The sequence below is a fragment of the Ascaphus truei genome, chromosome 18 (assembly GCF_040206685.1).
Source record: "Ascaphus truei isolate aAscTru1 chromosome 18, aAscTru1.hap1, whole genome shotgun sequence".
Taxonomy (NCBI): domain Eukaryota; kingdom Metazoa; phylum Chordata; class Amphibia; order Anura; family Ascaphidae; genus Ascaphus; species Ascaphus truei.
This window is the reverse complement of record NC_134500.1, coordinates 15,998,105-16,010,226: the sequence shown is the minus strand read 5'-3', so window position 1 is coordinate 16,010,226 and position 12,122 is coordinate 15,998,105. Positions and strand designations below refer to the sequence as shown.

The following is a 12,122-nucleotide window of genomic DNA, read 5'->3' as shown; positions in this document are numbered from 1 at the left end:
AAAAAAGCAACAAGGCACTAAATCTGATTATAATCTCTGGGTATTTTTTGGATGTTCTTCTGTACACACCTGTTTTGCCATACAAATGATGGCAATGTGAACAATTATATTATCAATTTCCTAGTAGTATCCTACTCAATGGGACTGGATGTCGAAAAACAGGGGAGCGCAATCTTTTTTACCTGCGCCACCTGCCCCCCTCTCTCCGCGCCCCCCCCCCCCTCTTACTTTGGCTCCGGCGTCACGTTGCCAGTAGCATGGTAAGTGCAGTTTACAGAGGCCTTCACCGCTTCCCCGGCACTTAATTTAAATGCCTTCGGGAAGCGCGCAGGGCCTCTGTAAATCCTGTGCCCCCCGCAGACAATCTCGCGCCCCCCAGTTTGCACACTGCTGTCCTAAGATCACATCATTATGGTGCAGGACAGTGCTTTTCAACAGGGCTTCCTAGGACGTTTAGGATGTTTGGCCGCAACCAAAAACGCAGCCGGTGTTGTCCGCTCCACACACCCGACAAGCCGGGTCTGCTGCGCCCCACCGCCTGCTCCAACTGCATGTTTAAATGTCCCATGTGGGACCTCTACAGTGTCTAGCCAGGCCGTTCTGCCATCTTCAAAATGTCCTGCAGAACCCTGCAGCCAAATGTCCCATTCCCTTCTAGAAAACCTTGGGTTCCCCGGGCGTCCCCAACGGGTTCCCTGCTATTTTCAGGTCATTTGAAAGTTGTACCAAATACAGAAGAATTTACAATGCATCTGATCTCAGACGCGCTATTAGAGATGGTTGGGGTTCCTTACAATGCATCTGATCCCAGACGCGCTATTAGAGGGGGTCGCGGTTCCTCACAATTTAATTATAGGGTTCCTTAACCAAAAATAAATAACACTGGGTTGGATATATCAGAACATGGGACTGAGAACCTTCACAAGGCCTCATCCCAAAGATTTTACAAGAGAAGTAAAATAATTCCAGAGCTGCAGGATGAGGTCACTTCGTAATTAAGGTCTGTAAGTAAATAAACATGGATACATTCTTCATTGTGATTCACTGCCTCTTAAATCTCCAGCTCAGCAGGGAGCAGAGATCAGGGAGAAAAATCGCTGCAAAAAGTTTCATTCCGGCTGCTGCTGTGAATTTTTAATGAAAGACTAAGTAAAATTATATGAAGTACTACTCCCACTGATGAAGTGATCTGAAACATACATGTATTTATTTTTATTAATGTATAAGATTATAATGTTTTATTATCTGCGTTCAAACGTGTAAGAAAACGTATAGGGTTTTATTTTTTATTTCACTGCCATATCAAGAGGCAAACAGTACTCGTTTCTTTATGGCAGACTCCTCCGCATCCTTACTACCAGCAATAGAACCCAAGTTGGTATTGGTTGTATAAATGTTGGCTATATCTTATGGATTGGCATTATGAACCTTATTACGTGGTGTTGTGCTAACAGAGTGCCACACACTTCTGCCAGTAACGCCCCTAATGCTGAAACCTGTATCCTTTAAAAGGAACATTGACTCAACCCCTTTTCCATTCCAGATTGGAAAAAAAACATAATTAATAGTATGGAAACTTTGTAGGGATCCATGTGCCTCACTCTCTACAGAATGCATTAGCTGTAGATGGCTCTCTAGATTTTAAAAGGGTGTTTACCACCTTTAATTGAGTAGCTAACACTTAATAAAATGTCCTGCTTAGCAGCCAGGCCTTCCCCTCCACACGTTTGGCTCAGGATGCCAGTCTGTTCTTCGAAAAAGACGATTTGGGATTCATGAACGTTTCAATGGAGGGGGGAGGAGGGCAAGTGACATTTTCAAGAGGTCTGGCTAGCCAGATCATGGCCAATTGGGTACTATCAAAATTACAGCTCTACCAGACTTTTTTTTTCTGAGCACTCGTGGGATCAACGGTACTGGAGGAAAACCATGCGTCAGCTGGAGCTGCCACTGAAACTAATACGTGTTTACCAAGCCAATCTTTTTTGGAACCGAGTAAAGAATCTGGTTTCTATCTAGTTGTACTTTGTGGCCATGAAGTCTATATCTAGCGTACTCCGTTGACAAATTTGAGCAAACATCTTCATTGAGTTCTCACTTTCCAGGCAGGATTTCACAACAACTTCAACAAATCCAATTTGCTATACCATACCGTATACTCTGCAGAGGTAGCTTCCAAGTTATTGTCTGACCCAACTACGATGCACAATAATTCACGTATCAATATCAAACTTATTGTACCTCCTTGTATTTTTAGATATGATAAATCGCAGGCAAAAAGGCGGTATTAGTTTTTGGTTGAAACTCTGATAACTTGCTCTCAGTCCATGTAATACTGCTTTTATATATATATATATATATATATATATATATATATATATATATATATATATATATATATATATATATATATATATATATATATATATATATATATATATATATATATATATATATATATGTGATTTATAGGCAAGCGGTCCTCGCATAGTTTGACTTGCGCCTGTTGAGTCTCTGGATCCAGTCTCCTCCTTCTAGTGGCATCCCACTAGAGCAGTGGTTTCCAACTTTTTTTTGGTTAAAGAACCCTATACTTATATTGTGAAATTTTGTTGAACCCCAACCCTCTCTATCAGCATGTCTGAGATCAGATGCATTGTAAGGAACCCCAACCCTCTCTAATACAATGCATCTGATCTCAGACACACTATTAGAGAAGGTTGGGGTTCCTTACAATGCATCTGATCTCAGACGCACTAAGGAACCCCAACCTTCTCCAATAGCATGTCTGAGATCAAATGCATTATAAGGAACCCCAACCCTCTCTAATAGCGCGTCTGAGATCAGATGCATAGTTAATTCTTCTGTATTTGGTACAATTTTCAAATGACCTGGAAATTGCAGGGAACCCTTTAGGGATGCCAGGGGAACCCAAGGATTCCTAGGAACGCTGGTTGGTAAACACTACACAAGAGGATTGACTCCTGTTCCCACCAGGTTAAGGCTGTGTCCCCGCTGGTGCTGAACGCTCGCTGCATTTACTTCCTGTACTCTATGTTGACATCCCCGCTCACGCGGTTCGCGTGCAGACACGCTATCCCAAGCTTGCCGCTTGAGACCAAAAAAAAGGTGACTTTGAAGCACACAATGCCTCCCCCCACTGCTTCTGCTTGCAAAATAGACAGGACACCCGGCGCTCATGCTTAGAGTTGGTGACGTCTCCACTCAAGCATGAGCGTGGTCAGCACCAGCGGGGACACAGCCTAAGGGGAGGGGTTTACTTCCCATGATAGAATATTCCTCTATCTGTAATTATTTAAAAAAATATATTTTGAAAAGGCTACATGTGTAACCTTGTCTACTGTCCTGTGTCTGTTGCCGTGACCATGAAGCCCCACACAGCTTTCTCCTGTGCCGAATTCGGACTCTGGCTGTCTTTGCGAATGTAGTCATTGTCTGTATTCTTTTCAGAATACTTTGCCGTATAGCAGGTTGAAACGCACACATAGAAAGGTGACGTCTTGTGAAGATATGTCTGGCTTTTTTTGCCAGTATACAATCCATCCGTGTTGTTGTAAACCTTGCAGGACTTTGTCCACACGTTGCTTGGTTTTCTGGAATAACACAGGCGGAACGATCCCTACCTATATGAAGTAGGGGTCTCTTCCCATAGACTGTGCTACTATGGGAGGACGCACCAGAAGAAGAAGTTGCATGGTAGCCAATGAACAAGATGCCAAACAGTGATACCCACGAGGAAACAATCAGAGAATGCTGTATTAAAAAGGGATTATTACAGCTGCTCTATCCTTACTACTAAAGAAATGCAATTTGTTATAAATTCTTAACATACGCTACAGCTTTCTGGAACCAATATCTGCTTTTCTTCAAGGAACCCATCATATTTCAACTTCAATTCTGACACAGATTTTGACGTTGCTGCTCTCTCCCCGAGAGCATATTTCGCAATCTCAACTTGGGCCCCGTGAAGGGTTGGCCCTTGAACTCTGCTAATTATAGTGTGTGTGTATGTGTGTATGTGTGTGTGTGTGTGTGTGTGTGTGTGTGTGTGTGTGTGTGTGTGTGTGTGTGTGTATGTGTGTATGTGTGTATGTGTGTGTGTGTGTGTGTGTGTGTGTGTGTGTGTGTGTGTATGTGTGTATGTGTGTATGTGTGTATGTGTGTATGTGTGTATGTGTGTATGTGTGTGTGTGTGTATGTGTGTGTGTGTTTGTGTCCCTTCTACTTCTAAATGTTTTTTTTTTACTTTGCCTTTAGGAGAACCCCGTCATATCTGGGTCAGTAGCATTAGGGATTCAGTTTTCTTGCGCTTATAAAACTACACAGGGATGACCAACTCCATTGCTGTACAAAGTGTTGTAGACCCCCTCTCGCCATAAAGCTGCGAAGAGCCAATACGTTACATGTCACATGTTTGGTTTAATTTATTTTTGGAAGATTAAAAAAAAAAACTAAAAATCGAAAAATATATTAACCTTTTTACTGTAACTTCCTCAAAAAAGGTATAAACACCCACAAATAATTTATGTTTTAGTGATCAAGCAGTCAGTTTTTACCACAAAGCCATTAAAACATTTTTGGTATTTTTTCCATATTAAAGCTATTTCACTGCAGTCATTTCCCAAGAAACAAAAGGCCTCTCTACAACATGCTCAGAAGCCACTTCTCCGTGTTGGAGAACAGATTAGCTCTAACTTAAATACATTAGGTCTAAAATATCCTCCAGCACAGGGATGACTACTTCACAGGATACCAAGTTTGGGTCCCTAATTCACAGTGCCGAATAAAAGATCCAAAACGATTGCCAAGTGAAACAATCGTCAATAATAGACCAACAGGAATGTCTGCCGATCATTTGCATTCATTGGTGCGAGAAAGCCGGAGTGATCCGTAATGAGTAACATGCCGACTGGCCTTCCTCATTCCAGATGTTTTTGGCGTCTTCCGTAAGCAGCTAAGCCTGATGGAGTGGCCCTCTGTGCTGGGCGGCAGAGCCATGATCTAACATGCTATATTTAGAACCTCCCAGTTTGGGTCAAATTGTGTGCAAGTCATTCCTTCCATCAGTTCTTCTTCGCCTCTTAAAGGGGCAATCCCTTCTAGGACCAAAGTGACCTCAGTCCAGTGACATGTTTAAAAAGGAGTAATTACAAGACGGCATTTTTTTTCTTTTTAAAGGGTGTTTTTTTTTTCCATTTTCTAAATATATAGAATTGGAGCCGGGAGTGTCTGGAGCTGAACCCCATTCATTTCAGCGGTGGGGACCCCCTACTTCTGGAGATACATGCCTCCGAAGTAGGTGCCGGTAGCTGCTCCGGCTCAGCAAGCAGAGCTTTCAAGTTTGAAACTCCCGCGTCACACGGGCCAATAGGAAGCCGCACCGATGACATCATGGCTTCCTATTGGTCCGCAGGCCAGGAAATCGCTGAAGAGCTAACATATTGTGTACCCTGGTAGCTGAGAGAAGCTACCGGCACCTAATTCGTCCCTGGAGCTGAAATTAATGATGGATAGGATGTACGCACACACGCATCTGCCCCTTAAGTCTCATCTGGGTAACTGATGCACATTTTTAGCCAAATATGATATTATTGTCATTTTTTTACACGTTCGTCTTGGGAGGGTGTTGATTTCCTCTGGCTGCTTCCTTTTGTGTGATCAGCAAGCACTGATAAGCCAGAGGCACCCCCCCTCTCCTTAACTTTATTGTTCTCTGAGAAGGACAGGGTGGGGTAAAGTGAAAGAAAACACTTGATTGATAAATACTTCCCCTATTCAAATGGCCAACTATGTGGGATTGCATTTTTACAGGGGGCAGTTCAATTTAGCGGGTCTATTTTTAAACTTCATGTAATTGGCCCTCTTAAAAATAATAATTTCCCCTTAAAGTAACGGTCTTCGACTGAGTCTCTGATTGAGCCACCTGTGCTGACGCAGGGATATCCTGAAAACCTGGTCGGGGGGGGGGGGGGGGGGGCTTGAGGACTGGAGTTGAGCACCCCTGCTCTAGGATGTAGCTACGAAGTCATGGGTTTTGGGCACCTAAGTGCCCCATCAAGTAGTAGCTATGTTCCCCCAATCCCCCCCCCCCCCCCGCCAAAATGCTAATTTTCTTAGGGGAGAACCCATCCTGCGCTGGGACGCAATCTAAACTGATGGCAGATGGAAGGGGGATGGCTCCTCACTATTCCGTTATAAGTGATGGCGCCATTATGTGACCGGTCACATGATCAGAGCGCTGGAGTGGCCATGGAACTCTGGCCCGCAGCCCCTCAAAGGGTTAAATACCTATGTTACCTGAACATTTTAGATACATTTAATCTACTACAGCAGGGATGGCCAACTCCAGTCCTCAAGGGCCACCGACAGGTCAGGTTTTAAGGTTATCCCTGCTTCAGCACAGGTGGCATCAGTCATTGACTGAGCCACCTCTGCTGACGCAGGGATATCCTTACAACCTGACCTGTCGGTGGCCCTTGAGGACTGGAGCTGGCCATCCCTGCTCTAGACATACAAGGGTCCTTCTCTCACTGTCATACAAGGCAAGACTGTCCCTTTAACCCTCAACTCCTCACTGTCACAGGACCTGTCATGCATTACAAAGCAAGAATTCCATTACAGTGCTGAATTCCATTAAAAAGCAGAGAAACATCTGGTTTCAAGGATTGTGCAAGTACAGATGTATAAAGATATGTGTTTGTACACACACACACACAGACACACACACACACACACTGAAAGAGGAAGATACAGCTTAACAAAAAAAGGTAATTTTTGTTTACTTGAAAATCCTATTATTAAACTAGATAAAGACAACACCCAGCAAGAGATATAGGTCCATGTTAAATACGACACTTTCTGGCCGACTGCTTGGTACATACAGTATGGGTCATAGTATAAAAAGACAAGGACCTCCGCCATTGATAACGACCTGCACAATCTACCAATCTTTACCCAAATATAATGCCCAAAAGGAACCTACGGAGGTGATGCACGAAGCAACGGAGTATCGCACCCCATGGAGGCGCTCACGGCCATTCAAGTCTACAGCAGTCAATGCCGGAAACCGCACCAGCGCTTAGTGAATCCAGACATGTGCAACCACTCCAACAAGTTAGTTCAGTTCAGACTTATACAGCACAGCTAACAGAAGACTCAACTCGGGGCTTTAACCCACGGCATGCTGGGGAGGGGAAAATGTTCATAAAACAAAAACAAACATATAGAAGGGGCTTCGATGTTAGAGTTTTAACAAATTAACTAATTAAAGTAATCAGAGAAAAGGAGTTTGAACTAGTAACATACTTTGTTGCATTACGGGATTGGTTGCATTCGACTTTTTTTTCTAATAAAATGTAATTTTCTCTGATTTCACCAGTTTTTGATTTTGTAGCCATTTTACATTTCCAGAGAAAAACCTAAAAAAATAATAAATAAAAAAAAAAAAAATGATATCCACCTCGAGATAGATATACACCGATATAGATAAATAGATATACACGAGATAGATAGATATACACCGAGATAGATCAATAACTCCCAAGTGCGCAGGTATACTTTGACAGTACTTACTGCTGCGGAAACTGTAAACATCACTTTTAAACACGTCAAACTAGTTTTGATCATACCAATTTTATTCTGAATTTGCATTGGAAGTTTAACTTCTTGCTACGAATTCACGTGGTATCAGCTGATTTTCTCAGTCTTGTTATGACCTTCATGTCAGAGACAACTTTGCATCACGCTGGGTTTTCACAGAAATTGGCTCTTTGTTAAAGACTTCGCCACATTCTCTTTAATCTCGTTTAGACGTAGAAAACGTCACGTGTGTAGCAAGCCTTGTGTCTTCATAAAAGTGTTCAGTGCAATGTGCTACGTCAGGGGTACTCGGCTCCTGTCTTCAAACCCCCTCAACAGGTCAGATTTTCAGGATATCCCAGCTTCAGCACAGGAGACACAGTCAGGCTCAGTCAGAGGCTCAGTCAGAGGCACAGTCAGAGGCACAGTCAGAGGCACAGTCAGAGGCACAGTCAGAGGCACAGTCAGAGGCACAGTCAGAGGCACAGTCAGAGGCACAGTCAGAGGCACAGTCAGAGGCACAGTCAGAGGCACAGTCAGAGGCACAGTCAGAGGCACAGTCAGAGGCACAGTCAGAGGCACAGTCAGAGGCACAGTCAGAGGCACAGTCAGAGGCACAGTCAGAGGCTCAGTCAGAGGCTCAGTCCCCATAAATGTTGAAGACTGAGCCCCTGATTGAGCCACCTGTGCTGAAGCAGGGATATCCTGAAAACCACACCTGTTGGCAGGGGGAGCTTGAGGACAGGAGTTGAGCACCCCTTTGCTACCTGACACTCCCAGAACTGGAACAGATAACTGGAAGAGTTACTCAACTCAACTGTGTAAACAGGGAAATTGTACCCGTCAGGTGCTCGATGGATGAAGTACACAACACACTGCGGCTGTATTTTGTGTTTGTTTGGATGTGGGAGGGAGGATAAAAAAACCAAATAACAATGGAAAGCATCTTCTCTATTTTCCCCCCTCTTTTTTCCCCCTTTCTAATTCAACAAAACGATCGGAAGTATTCCTTTCTATTTTTCACACTCATCGCTAGGAATGAGATAAAATCCACTTTTAATGGCCACACCATTAATGGACAGCAGTAAATCTACAATGAGCTTTTATCTTCAAGCTGCCGTTTTTTTATATTTAATTGTTTCCCCTTTAACATGTGCATGAATACAATCCACACAATGATGAAATTAAAGTAATTAGTTAAGTTGCCGATTGATCCGTTCCCCTGTGATCAATTGGCGAAGATTAGGTTCGGGGGTTCACTAAATGGCTGTCGGTGCAGCAGAAGAGGACCAAAGATGCAAAGTTCTGTGGGGATGATCATGTGACCAGCCAGTCACTAGATATAATTGGTGCACTGCTAGATAGAGAGCAGGGCTCAAATATGGGTGTGCCAGAGCCTGTTTCAGAAGCGGAAGGGGATATGACTTTGTAAATGGTTGCTATAGAAACAAAAAAGGCTTATATTATAACATTAAATATGTAATTCACAGTGGTTTAAAAAGAAATGCTACAAGTATTTTCTCATAGCACAGAATTGATTTAGTTTAAAAAAAAAGCCAACATGTATTTTATTGGTCTGCAGTTTTAAATATATGATTTATCAAAAATGTATTTTCCAATGATATAGACCTCAATATATTGTTTTCCATGCGCTCAGTGGAGCAAGCCATATTTGTGTACAGAGATGTACAAGATGCCTACACCTTGGTCAGATGTATGGTTTTATTTCAGACAGGTGACACCTCTACTAAACACTATGTTAAAATACCAAGGACTAGAGCCACAAAGCATCATTAAACCAGGACTCATATTGTGATGTTACCTAAAGCAGTAACAGACTTTATATTCCCCAAGGTTAATGCGTATCTTCAAAGCCAATAAATGAAAAAACAATGGCCTTTATCAGTGGCATAGCTGGACATTAGGCCCCCCCCCCCATTAATATTAATACTGCTGTAATTTTTTTTTCTCCCTCCCCCATCCTCTCTCTAATCACCATCTCTCTCTCGATAATCAGAGGAGCTGCCGGCAGAGGAGCAGCCGGCAGAGGAGCTGTGGCAGCAGACCCTGGAGGTTATAAAGACTTCCGGGTCAGACTGCTAGAGGGCGCTCCTCCCCTGCCTTGCCGATTCCTCTACCGGCTTCTGTATGCAGAGGCCTGCCGCCACATACCATCTCCCCCTGCCTTGTTTGTAGGGGGCGGGGGGGTATGTCAGGTGTGCTCCCAGGTATATCTCCACATGTTGTATGTTTTGGGAGGTATACAAGTCATTGGGTACTCTACTAAAATGGTAGAGTCCTCCTCCAAAGCCCCTTTTCCAGGTCCTAGATGGGAGTAACGCCGAGTTTAGATAAGACTTATCCAACGTAACCCAAGTAGCTGCGTTATCCCACAGCATACTCTAAGTGGATATGCGAGGTTAGTGATCATGATGTGCAAAAGAGGATTTTAACCCAACAACCATTATAGGCAACGCTATGCTCTTTCATGACAATGTTATGTTATTAGCCTTTGAAGATAATGTTAAGTTAGGTTATTGTGACGCGGAGTCACTTAAAACAGAGCTTTTGGGATCTAGGCATACAATGTTAGCACTGGCTGCGAGTGAGTGAGTGAGTACCTGGTAACACTGACACTCAAACTGGTGCTGCTGGGTGCATACAGAGAAGAATTCGGAGGGCACTATTGTCAATCTCACAACCGGAATAATTAGTGATAATGACAATCCGGTTAATTCTAAGGTCACATATTGGCATCATGAAAAAGGATCAAATAACAAACTGCACCCCTATACTATAAAGGATAGAAGTAATATTAGAAACCATGGTGGGATCAGGAAGGGAGAATAGAGAAAGAGATGGGGAGAAGGCGAGATCTGTAACCCATTACCACCTAAAACGTCAGCAACCATTTAAAAACCCTGCATTTTCTTAACACATTTGAAACGATTTATTTTCCCTTTGGTGGTGTCTCCCTATTAATCGTGTATCATTCTATTTAGCGCCACAGTTTACGTTGAGCGTTACAAAATGTACAATACAACTTAAAGTACAAACAATGGGAATACGCTCAAGTAAATAGCAAGATAATGCCCCGAAGAGCTTACAATCTAATGTATGTAACAGTTTGATTTAGCATATTTTAAGCTTTTAGGTCATTAAGGGAAAGGGAGCGGCTCAGTGAGTAAAGACAGTGACCGGCATAGAGTTTAAAGCAGGGGAACCTGGTTCAATTCCTGGTGTCGGCTCCTTGTGACCTTGGGCAAGTCACTCTCCCTGTGCCTCAGGCACCAAAAACATAGATTGTAAGCTCTACGGGGCAGGGACCAGTGCCTGCAAAATGTCTGTAAAGTGCTACGTAAAACTAGCAACGTTGTACAACAACAAACTTATTAGTATAGATTCCCCATAAATGTTACCTTACCACTTCTAAAAGAGCTGCCGCATACAGTGTCCACACCCCAACCTGCCCCCACCCCTGTCTGACATGTGTCACATACACCCACCACTGGCCCCACTTATCTGGACTCCCTGAAAGCTGGGTGCTCATCTGTTATATCATAGGAAGTCAGAAAGACAAATCACTTGTTTCAGTGAATCACGAAACCTGAAACTTCAGATTGCTGTGTAAATATGGGACACACGCCCCAAGGAGCAACTCCTACCTCTCCCTGCTGCTTAAATGGGTTATTCCTGGCAAGAGATACACTTTTGTGTCCAAGTCCCAGGTATTTGCCTGGATAGACACCCTGAAAGGCAAGGATCCCCAGGTACACAATGTAACCCAGGATGTCTTGCTACATGTAACAAGCTGGCTGCCTCCTTCCTCTGCAGACTTCCTGGGTAAAGTCAGGCACCTGAATACAAGTTGATCTTTGCTGTGCTTTAAATATCTGAAGCCAGGATACAAAGTTGCCTAGTACCATTCACAGCTCAGAAGAATACACCGCTCCAGAGAGCAACACAATCATATACCTACCTCTTAACTCACAAGCCCAAGGGGAGACCCGCCAGGAATCCGACAGCACCCACCAGCTACTGAGCTGAAGCTGCTCTGGCTGCAGCAGAGCGCATGCGCAGCCACTCCCTGATCACCGCGCGCAAGGGAGTCTGGGGGTTGTAGTCTGCAGTAGTCACCCCTCTGGAATGTGTGTGACAGATGTAGCCAATCACATATGACCTAAGGTGTGCACACCCGAGATTATATCTCAGATCTGCTTTGGTTAGGGCAGGCAAAATGCTATAGCAGTAAAGAGTATCGCTGCTTTTTATTTATACACCTACATTTTTAAAGACAATTGATCTATTATAGTATGTCTCCCTTTCTGATTTATACAGTGTTATATATGAAATATTACTGTGTGCCACCATAACGTGTGTGTGTGTGTGTGTGTGTGTGTGTGTGTGTGTGTGTGTGTGTGTGTGTGTGTGTGTGTGTGTGTGTGTGTGTGTGTGTGTGTGTGTGTGTGTGTGTGTGTGTGTGTGTGTGTATTATATATATATATATTTTTTTTTTTTTTTGG

General features: G+C 43.4%; 1 protein-coding gene across 1 annotated transcript in view; it reads right to left on the bottom strand.

Moving 5' to 3' along the window:
* The window catches only part of LOC142468958 (tropomodulin-3-like), a 50,145-nt gene extending 38,449 nt beyond the window's left edge, over nt 1-11,696 (bottom strand). The window contains exon 1 of the mRNA XM_075575686.1: nt 11,579-11,696. The gene's annotated coding sequence lies outside the window, so the exon portion shown is untranslated. The remainder of the gene's footprint in view (nt 1-11,578) is intronic.
* Between the last annotated feature and the right edge of the window lie 426 nt (nt 11,697-12,122).